Genomic DNA, 9,795 nt, shown 5'->3' with positions numbered 1-9,795 from the left:
GAAATGTAGCCACCTCTGGGGTGGAACATGGTAAGTGTGTAATGCTACACAGTGGTTTAGGGCAATTACATGGAGATGAAAAAGAGAATTTCTAACTGGACTGGGGCTTTGGAGGAGAGTGTGTGTGTGCGCGCAGTGGGAATCTCAGTCAGTGGAAGCAAGTAGGGGCAGTGGCAACAGAGTAAGAGAATAGATTAAAATACCCAGTGGGAGGATATTAAGTCAAACCTGCCACTGTTGCCAACCAAGAACTTTGTGACCTCTGTGTCATTGCTAATAGAGACATATTCACTCAGTGTCAGTTTCATAAAGCATCCATTTGTGCCTCCTGGGAACAGTTACTAAAGAAAACTCTTTCAGCTTTGTCAGACCTTTTTAATATTTACTTCAACGCTCAGCCAAGCTATTCTCATACAGCCAGCAAAGTCTGGGCAAGTGCCTGAGGACTCAAAGTACCAGTGAGAGGACAAAACCCTACCCCACTGCAGTGGTTAAAGGAACCGACAGAGCATGTAGCTGTGAGAGTTAGATTCACCCTGTGCACAGAGCCAGCACAAGCCAGTGGTGCATAGGCCTTTGTGGGACTTAAGTGGTGCATAGTACTTGTTCCATCTCCCTGCACATGGTGAATTTCACCCCGAGAGTGATATTGGAAGAAGGGATGAAGACGACCAGCAAGACTGGATCTGTCTTTGTAGTAGTACCTCCTTGCTCGGGTTATGATTATTTGCCCTATGGGCTTCAGCTGAGATCGGGGGCCACTGTCCTGGCCACTGTACGAACACACAGTGAGAGGCAGTCCCTGCCCCTAAGCGATTACAGCACAAGTGAACCAGATAGATAAAAGGGGAGGGGAAACGGCGGCACAGAGAGGTGAAGTGACTTGCTCAAGGTCACAGAACAGGGCAATGGCAGAGCTGGGGATAGACCCCAGCACTTCTGGATCCCAGGGAAGGGCTCTCTCCATTGTGCCTTTATTATTGAGAACAAGACACCGTCTATGCCTGACGGCACATTGCACTTATTTCCTTGGGGTACGGCAGGGAGGGTTAAGACAGGATCACCGGATCCTTTGGAATCAGGTTTGCACCAGTGATGAGGAGAGAGGATGTTAACCTTTAGGGCAGGTAATCAGGTCCTTTTAGGGGGCAATAATTGCCTTTAAAGCTACCTTTACACTTCACCTACCCTCCAGAGCACAGCACACTGAAATGGAGCAAGGTTACAGTTGATAACCATCCAAGAAATGCTTTGATTATAAACTCTTCAGGGCAGAGACTGTCCTTGTTCTATATCTGTACAGTGCCTAGCACAACGGGGCCTTGGCTACTAGGCAACTGTTTCTCCATGACCGGTCTGTGGACTGGTGCAGGTCCGTGGCAGCCTCCTTGCCACTCCCTGAGATTTCCCTGACGCAGTTAAGGAATGCAGCAAGCTGGTCCCTGGTATCGAAAAAGTGGTGAAACACTGCTGTAGGCGATACCTGAAAGCAAGCAAACAGCATTGTGCCACAGGTGACAGTGCCGTCAGGTACTGTACTTAGCTGTATTTAACATGCATTCTCTGTTTTATGCCAATAACTATCTGAACAATGATGCCGGCATGAACTGCACATCGGAGTGCTTTGAACAGACGGAGATTTCACATTCCTTTCACACTCATGTAATGCCACTGACTGCAAAAGGAGTTACACCCGATTTAGGTGTACTTAGCACTAGGGAGATGAGAATCAGGCCCATCCTGCAGATCAGAAGGCAGCAGCTTGGACATGTTGGACTCCATAATCTGTAAACATGATATTCCAAGTGGCTTATCCGTGTCCCATGCCTTGGATAGTTCAGCCATGCTGAAGACCACATGGTTGGTGGGATATCAGTCTGTACACCCAGACACCTGCCATTTTCACAGCATCGCGCATCCCGATATTGCTTCCAAGGCAACAAGAAGGCTGAGAAGTCCTGATTGTATTGCACCAAAAGAAACAGTTGAGCAAGCTAAGAAATGGACTCGAGGAGCCATTGTATCAGGAGTAGTTACACTGCTGGGTGTTGTTATAAGCTAACACTGACTCACTGGAACAGAAGTCATCTGGGAGAATTCCTTAAGTGTGTCTTGCTCTGTGTGTGTGTGTGCACGTGTAAGATTCTTGGGCCCGAATCTCATTTACATTAGAATGGCCATACTGGGTCAGACCAAATGTCCATCTAGCCCAGTATCCTGTCTTCCAACAATGGCCAATGCCAGGTGTGCCAGAGGGAATGAACAGAACAGGTAATCATCAGGTGATCCATCCCAGGTCACCCATTCCCAGCTTCTGGCAAACAGAGGATAGGGACACCATCCCTGCCCATTGTGGCTAATAGCCATTGATGGACCTATCCTCCGTGAATTTATCTAGTTCTTTTTGAACGCTGTTATAGTCTTGGCCTTCACAACATCCTCTGGCAAGGAGTTCCACAGGTTGACTGTGCGTTGTGTGAAAAAATACCTCCTTTTGTTTGTTTTAAACCGGCTGCCTATTAATTAATTTCATTTGGTGACCCTCTAGTTCCTGTGTTATGAGAAGGAGTAAATAACACTTCATTATTTATTTTCTCCTTGTAAAAGGATTTCGGAGAATCTAAAGACACTATGTCTACTGGATCCCCCTTGTCCACATGCTTGTTGATCCCCTCAAAGAATTCTAGTAGATTGGTGAGGCATGATTTCCCTTACAAAACCATGTTGAGTATTCCCCAACAGATTATGTTCATCTATGTGTCTGACAATTTTGTTCTTTTCTATCGTTTCAACCAGTTTTCCCGGTACTAAAGTCAGGTTTATGCCTGTGATTGCTGGGGTCACCTCTGGAGCCCTTTTTAAAAACTGGCATCACATTAGCTATCCTCCAATCATTTGGTACAGAAGCTGATTTAAATGATAGGTTACAGATGACAGTTAGTAGTCCTGCAATTTCACGTTTGAGTTCCTTCAGAACTCTTGGGTGTCTTATGGAACCGCTACTGAAAGGCTGCTTCGAGGCTCATTTCACATTCATGCATCCATGGGCTACCAAAGAAGATGCATGAATGTGATTGGAGCTTCCTGCTTTAAATATTACACGGAGTAAAAGCTTCCTTGTACGCCACTATCACCTTAAAGAGTCTGATCTGAAGCCCATTGAAATCAAAGGAATGATCCTCCTTAACTTCAGTGGGTTTTGGATCAGGACCAAAGAGAATGGTCCTTTGCAACTCCAATCGTATATTCCTGAACAGCAATGGATGGTAACGAACAAGGCTGTTTCCCAGCAGTTGCATATGTCATGAAGGATAATTAAAATATAGCTAATAAGACTGGGGAACTCTGGGGTTTCATTAAGTCTCCATGAGCCTTTTAGATCTGATGCTTTTATTCACTTCAGTAAGAGATCTACCCATTATTTGAATCTTCCAATCAGGCAATAGCTCCTTTGAGAAATAAGGGGATAGAATCCTCTGCCTAATTTTAAGCCTCCCCTTTCTGCACATCTTTGTATGGATGATTGTTCTTTATTCTTAAATTATAGCCCTATATGCTATAGTAGTAGGGATGAAGTATACTCCATCTCCTAAGTTAGCAGTGCCATTAACTTATCCCGTATCCACCCCCTGATTTGTAAGTTACACTTGTTTTGCACCACCGTGGCACAAGAAGTCACCATTTTCCCCACTTACACAAGTTTTCCAACCAACTCACACCCAACAACGTAACCATACATGATTGTTCAGGTAACTGCTCAATTTGTCCCAGACACATCCGTAGGAGTCAGACCCGTTTACATCAGCACTGGATCTGGTTAATCAAGTTTAAAGCCCATTAGCCAAACTCATCCCTGGTGTAACTCTGCTGCCTGCAATAGAGTTACATCGAGACTAACTCTGGCTCCAGGATGGTAAGAGGCAGCAATAGATTCTGGCAGCTATCTAAGGGTTTGGTGGAGCAGAAAGATTCAAAAACTAAATGCAAACTGTCAGCACTGTCATCTTCATGCATCTGAACAAAGCGGAGGCAAGGCAATGGAAACTTATAGATTAGATGATGCTTTTGACAGCTGGTGTTGCAAAATGAGACGTTTGCACAAACAACCAAACAGCTTCTACCAAGCACCATCCCGAAGACAGACTGTAACTTCAGGGAGGCATCCAACATGCGGGACTCTCAAAGATTCCTGCTGGATAGCCACATGCCTTGCTCTGATGCTACAGATGAGCACCACGCATGGCAAGTGGAGAAACCGCATTTAGCAGGAAGTGCTGCACTGCTTTAGGCTGATTTAGAATCAGAACCAAGAGTTCTGCGACCACAATACAGTCAAATCCAAAGTGCAGTCATTAGTGCTGCAGTTAGAGTGGTTACTGGAATCATAGAAGACTAGGGTTGGAAGAGATCTCAGGAGGTATCTAGTCCAACCCCCTGCTCAAAGCAGGACCAATCCCCAACTAAATCATCCCAGCCAGGGCTTTGTCAAGCCTGACCTTAAAAACCTCTAAGGAAGGAGATTTCACCACCTTCCTAGGGAACCCATTCCAGTGCTTCACCACCCTCCTAGTGAAAAAGTTTTTCCTAATATCCAACCTAAACCTCCCCCACTGCAACTTGAGACCATTACTCCTTGTTCTGTCATCTGCTACCACTGAGAACAGTCTAGATTCATCCTCTTTGGAACCCCCTTTCAGGTAGTTGAAAGCAGCTATCAAATCCCCCCTCATTCTTCTCTTCTGCAGACTAAACAATCCCAGTTCCCTCAGCCTCTCCTCATAAGTCATGTGCTCCAGCCCCCTAATCATTTTTAAAAAGCAACAGAGGGTCCCGTGGCACCTTTAAGACTAACAGAAGTATTGGGAGCAAGACTTGCATCTGAGGAAGTGAGGTTCTTACCCATGAAAGCTTATGCTCCCAATACTTCTGTTAGTCTTAAAGGTGCCACAGGACCCTCTGTTGCTTTTTACAGATTCAGACTAACACGGTTACCCCTCTGATACTAATAATTTTTGTTGCCCTCCGCTGGACTCTCCAATTTTTCCACATCCTTCTTGTAGTGCGGGGCCCAAAACTGGACACAGTGCTCCAGATGAGACCCCACCAATGCCGAATAGAGGGGAATGATCACATCCCTCGATCTGCTGGCAATGCCCCTACTTATACAGCCCAAAATGCCATTAGCCTTCTTGGCAACAATGGCACACTGTTGAATCATCAGTTAGGATCAGAAGGAGGGGATGACATGCTCAATTTCCTGTGACTGCAAGGGAGAGTCTCGGTGCTTCCCAGCAGTTAGTAGCAGCAAGGAAGGGAATGAGAAAAACCACAAGAGAATACAAAACAGGACTTTTATCTGTTTGGGATTAGAGTAAAATAAATCCAGGATTATTCGGTGTGTGAAGAGATGAGATATGTTATGGAGAGTGATTCAATTAGGCACAGCAGCAGCCATTTACATTACAAAAATGCCCCCAAAATTGAATGATTCCAATTCAACTAGCTGAGTTGGAGCATAACGATCACATGATTATTGAGAGCCACTTTCCTTTCATGACAAATTTCTCTGGCTTCGTTGAAAACATCAGTGTCCCAGTCTTAATTAGTGCTGAAGGTGGGATGCAGCTTTTTCTCGGGATGCGCACATCACACACTGACTAGCCGCACCAGTGTTGAGCCATTCGGCCAGGTTCTCTGGCCCCGTTCTGATGCCTGAGCTGTGCAAAGGGGTTGGAATCTGGCTGTAGCTACCAAATTGAGAACTCCATTCCATTAGGCAAATTTTCAGCTAGAACAAAACTGTCTCCTCCACTAGCCATCCCCACCCACAGTGCAGGGAATGATTCCTGACTGATAGCAGGGTCTTCATCTACCCATATAGATGCAATGTTGGCAGCAAAATACGTGGCTGTTGAATCCAAAATTACAGGTCTCTCTCTCTTGAGTGGAAAGAGAATCGGTATTAGCTCTAGATAGTGCAGAGGATTTGTCATACCATACCAAGCCATCCTGCTCAGAGCAGGGGCCATTTCTAGATGTTTCAAGAGAAGGTGAAAAGTGTGTATGCAACCTATCAGCTAAATGTGTCATCTCTCTCTCTAACGGCTGGTCATCAGAGGATAAGAACCTACAACTACCGCCAGCTAAGGGAGATGCTCCTTTAGCTCAGAGTTTAGAGGCTTGTGCTCTAAAATTGAAGCTGCAGGGCTCTCTCCCCACTAATGATTCACGGTGGGAGGTTATGCAACTTATAACCTCCATTCTCTAGAGGGCAAGATACTTGTAAGGCCATCAACACTTTACTGGATGGGTATACAGGAGACCTGTTAGAGAACAGACGTGCACGGCTCACTGCATTACAATGGGGCTGTATCCTGTAAGGTGATCAGCACCCTCAGCCTTCACTGGGGTGCCCAGTCTGCAAGTTCACTGCCTTCGAGTGCACGAATTAATTTGGGAGGGCACCCACTAGCGAGGACCTGGGACCTGCTACCACTCAAGGGGAGGGTCTGTATTTCTGGAGCTGGTTGGAAAAATTTAGAAGAAACATTTTTTGGGGAGGGGGGGGCAAATTTGGCGATTTGTTGCAATCTAAACACTCCATGGAGACACACTGATTTGGACAAAATTACAGTGGAGGCCAGGCAGGTTTCTGCTGTAATCCTGTCTGGTGTCCCTGCCAGCTTGCCTGCCTAGCTCCTTGACAAGCTGTCTGGCACGTTGCTGGGGACCCTAGGGGTCCAAGCTCCCAGCTGCTTGGAACCCTCCCCCAGGTGGGCTGATGGGGAGCTGGGAAGTCTTGGGTACTCATGGATCCTCACCAGCCTGCCAAGTTGGGGCTCCCCTCCCAGGGAGGATTTTGAAACGTTGGGGTTTTATTCTGACTTGGAATGAAACCAAATTTCAAAAGCCTCCGTGAAACAGAGCTACTGCCCTGCTCTAGAGCCGAAGGGTCTGAGTTGTTGTCACTCTTCCTCAGGGGGTGCATGTAATTCATGTCCCCATCCCATGAAAAGCCAATGCGAGCGAAGTGTCCAACTCCCTTAAACTCCTTTGAAAAATCCCCTCGTTAGTAACTGTTCATTGCCTGCAGCACAAGCGGTTGTAAGGAAGCCTTCACGGGATCAGGCGCATCTGCCTAAGCCATGCTAGGAACAATGTCCCCTTGTAAGGGCCTATTAGTACCATATGGGATCAGTCTCATTTTATAGGGCTCACTTAGATAAAACTACATTGTTAAAACTCTCATTCCTAAGGGGGGAAAAATACATTAGGAAGAAAGTGATCTACCTAGGAGCTCATGTAGGCAGATCATCACCGCCACTTGTATTAATTAGCATACATCATCACCCTGGTAACAGACACTGAAAATAACTGATGAATCCCAGGCCAGCTAAGGTAGATGGGAGAGGCGGGGGTGTGTGTGTGTGTGAGTAACTGACATGTCTGACACTACTGTCAGCTCCATGGTGAATACAAAGAGGCACTTACACTGCACGAGGTTTCCTCCCTCTTAGACGCTTCACTGGAGGTGTTGGGTGACAAGAGGTCATGATCTGCGACACGCTGCTGAGGTCACTGTTAAAGTTTTGCCCAAGAGTGTGGTTGAGGGTAGGGTGCAAATTGCTTTGTGGTTATCTGGTAGAGGTGCAAGCAAATCCTTATGGAGTGTGTTATTCATTCGGTTTACAGGCAATGTGAAAGTGGCGAGGAACACAGGACGTTTCCTTTGTGGTTGTTGTGTTCTTAGAGTTTAAGGTTTGCAGGTGGAAGGGGGAGAGTGGTTTGGTGGAACCTTAACTGCCACTAAACAAAATCCTTTAGTTTTTAACAATCGTCTTGCCCGACCGCCTGATAACACAGGTCATATCATTTCACTAGTAATTCCTGTCTCGTCAATATTCACGTCACTTACCATTTAAAATGGTTACTAGTTCATCATAGTCCACCGAGCCGAACTCTCCTGTACATTTTCATGAGATGGCAAATTACAATGAATGATGCCTTAAAGGCATAAGGGCTGGTATAAAGAGGATGGTGATCCATTTTTCTCCATGTCCCCTGAAGGTAGGACATGAAGTAATTGGCTTGACCTGCAGCAAAGGAGATTTAAGTTAAATATTAGGGGGAAAAAATTCCAACTCTAAGGGGTGTTAAGCTCTGGAATCGGTTTGTGGAATCCCCGTCACTGGAGGTTTTAAAGACAGGCTGGACAACAAACACCTGTCAGCGATGGTCCAGGTTTACTTGGTCCTGCCTCAACGCAGGGGGCTGGATTTGATGATCTCTGGAGGCCCCTTCCAGCCCTGCATTTCTGTCATTGTCCGTAAAGTCATCTGACTGGGGACAACGGTACAATCGACACAAGAACACATTGCTGAGCACACTAGAAAACTCACATTGCTAGCGGCTGCTACTGAAATTGTTTTACCGTGCTGGCAACGTGCTACTTGTATCGACCCCTGGACACCTGCCAATCTTAGGACACACAATTGTGCGGATTTATTGTTCTAACCTTAACAGGCCAGATCCTGAGCTGGGGTCAATCAGAGCAGCTCCAAAGGTGTTAGTGGAGCTAGATAGATTGACACTAGCTGACCATCTGGCCCATATATTCCCATTTTCAAACATCCCTGCTCTCTGCCTTTAGTACCATTGAATCCATGTTTTCATGCAGCAAAATAATGCCCTCAGCATGGCTTTCTTCATCTCATCACTAGGGAAATTACTTGCTTGAACTGTGTCTGCATTCAAATCCTTTTGTCTCAGGTAGACCGAGATCCTGTCCAGTTTGCTTGCTGTGTCCCATACAAGAGCCAGTTCACCCAGGGCTTGGGGACAGATCCTCGGCTGGTGTATGTCGATGGAGTTACACCATTTACACCAGCTGAGGATTTGGCCTTAGGAGTACATAGGCTGTCCCTGAGGTTGTCTTAGGGATTGATTATTATTAGGGAATAAACTCCTACACAGTGACAAGGGGAGGTGGGGGTGGGGATGAACAAAGCAAACCTAATTTACATGTTGTAAAAGATGCATGCGGTGTTCGGACCTGCGTATAGCACGCAGCCAAGTATTGATTGTCAGGCAGAGGGTTAGAACTGATGGAAACTCCATCAGAAGCTACAGGGCCAGGAACTGTTCTCTCCCACAAGTGTTCTCACTCACGTCCACGCGGCGATATCTGCCTGCCAATGACATTCGAAAGCTAAATACTCACTGCAAAAGGCCACGTGGCCAGACACACCATTACAGCAATGCCGAATGCTCATAGAGCTACTTGGTAGGTCAGCTGGAGTTTAACTAGCCCACAGCCTTCACTCCTTCCTCATTCAACACTGTTTGCGGCGGGCGGGGAAGGGGAAGTGTTATTAAACAAGAGAAAATGTTTGGGCCAGATTAACTCCAGGGTCTAGACTGGCAGACGCCGGCACGTGCCCTGCGATAGGAACTCCACTGGGGCAGTGCAAAGTGCCGGCAACGCAGGGGTTAAAGTGCACAGGAGCGCTCCCCTTCCGCCCACCTGGCTTGGATACAGCATTCCCTCCCCCGGCTGCTGCCCCCTTTCCAGCCTGGGGATGCCACCTCCCCCCATTGCATTCTGCTTTCATGCTGGCAACCTCCTTTCCACGCAGCGGCCTGCAGGCGTCAGCGCCACCCCTGGGTTGGGGACGTGGGAAGGGCCGCACTCATTGAGAGCCACTTCCGTGGGGAAAAAGGCCACTTGGTGGTGGCTCTCCAGCTCGGTGCAGTACCCCTTGCTGGCACGGGAGGGTGCAGTTCAAATTTCCCTGC

The sequence above is a fragment of the Trachemys scripta genome, chromosome 2 (assembly GCF_013100865.1).
Source record: "Trachemys scripta elegans isolate TJP31775 chromosome 2, CAS_Tse_1.0, whole genome shotgun sequence".
Lineage (NCBI taxonomy): Eukaryota > Metazoa > Chordata > Testudines > Emydidae > Trachemys > Trachemys scripta.
Note: the sequence above shows the minus strand (reverse complement) of the source record.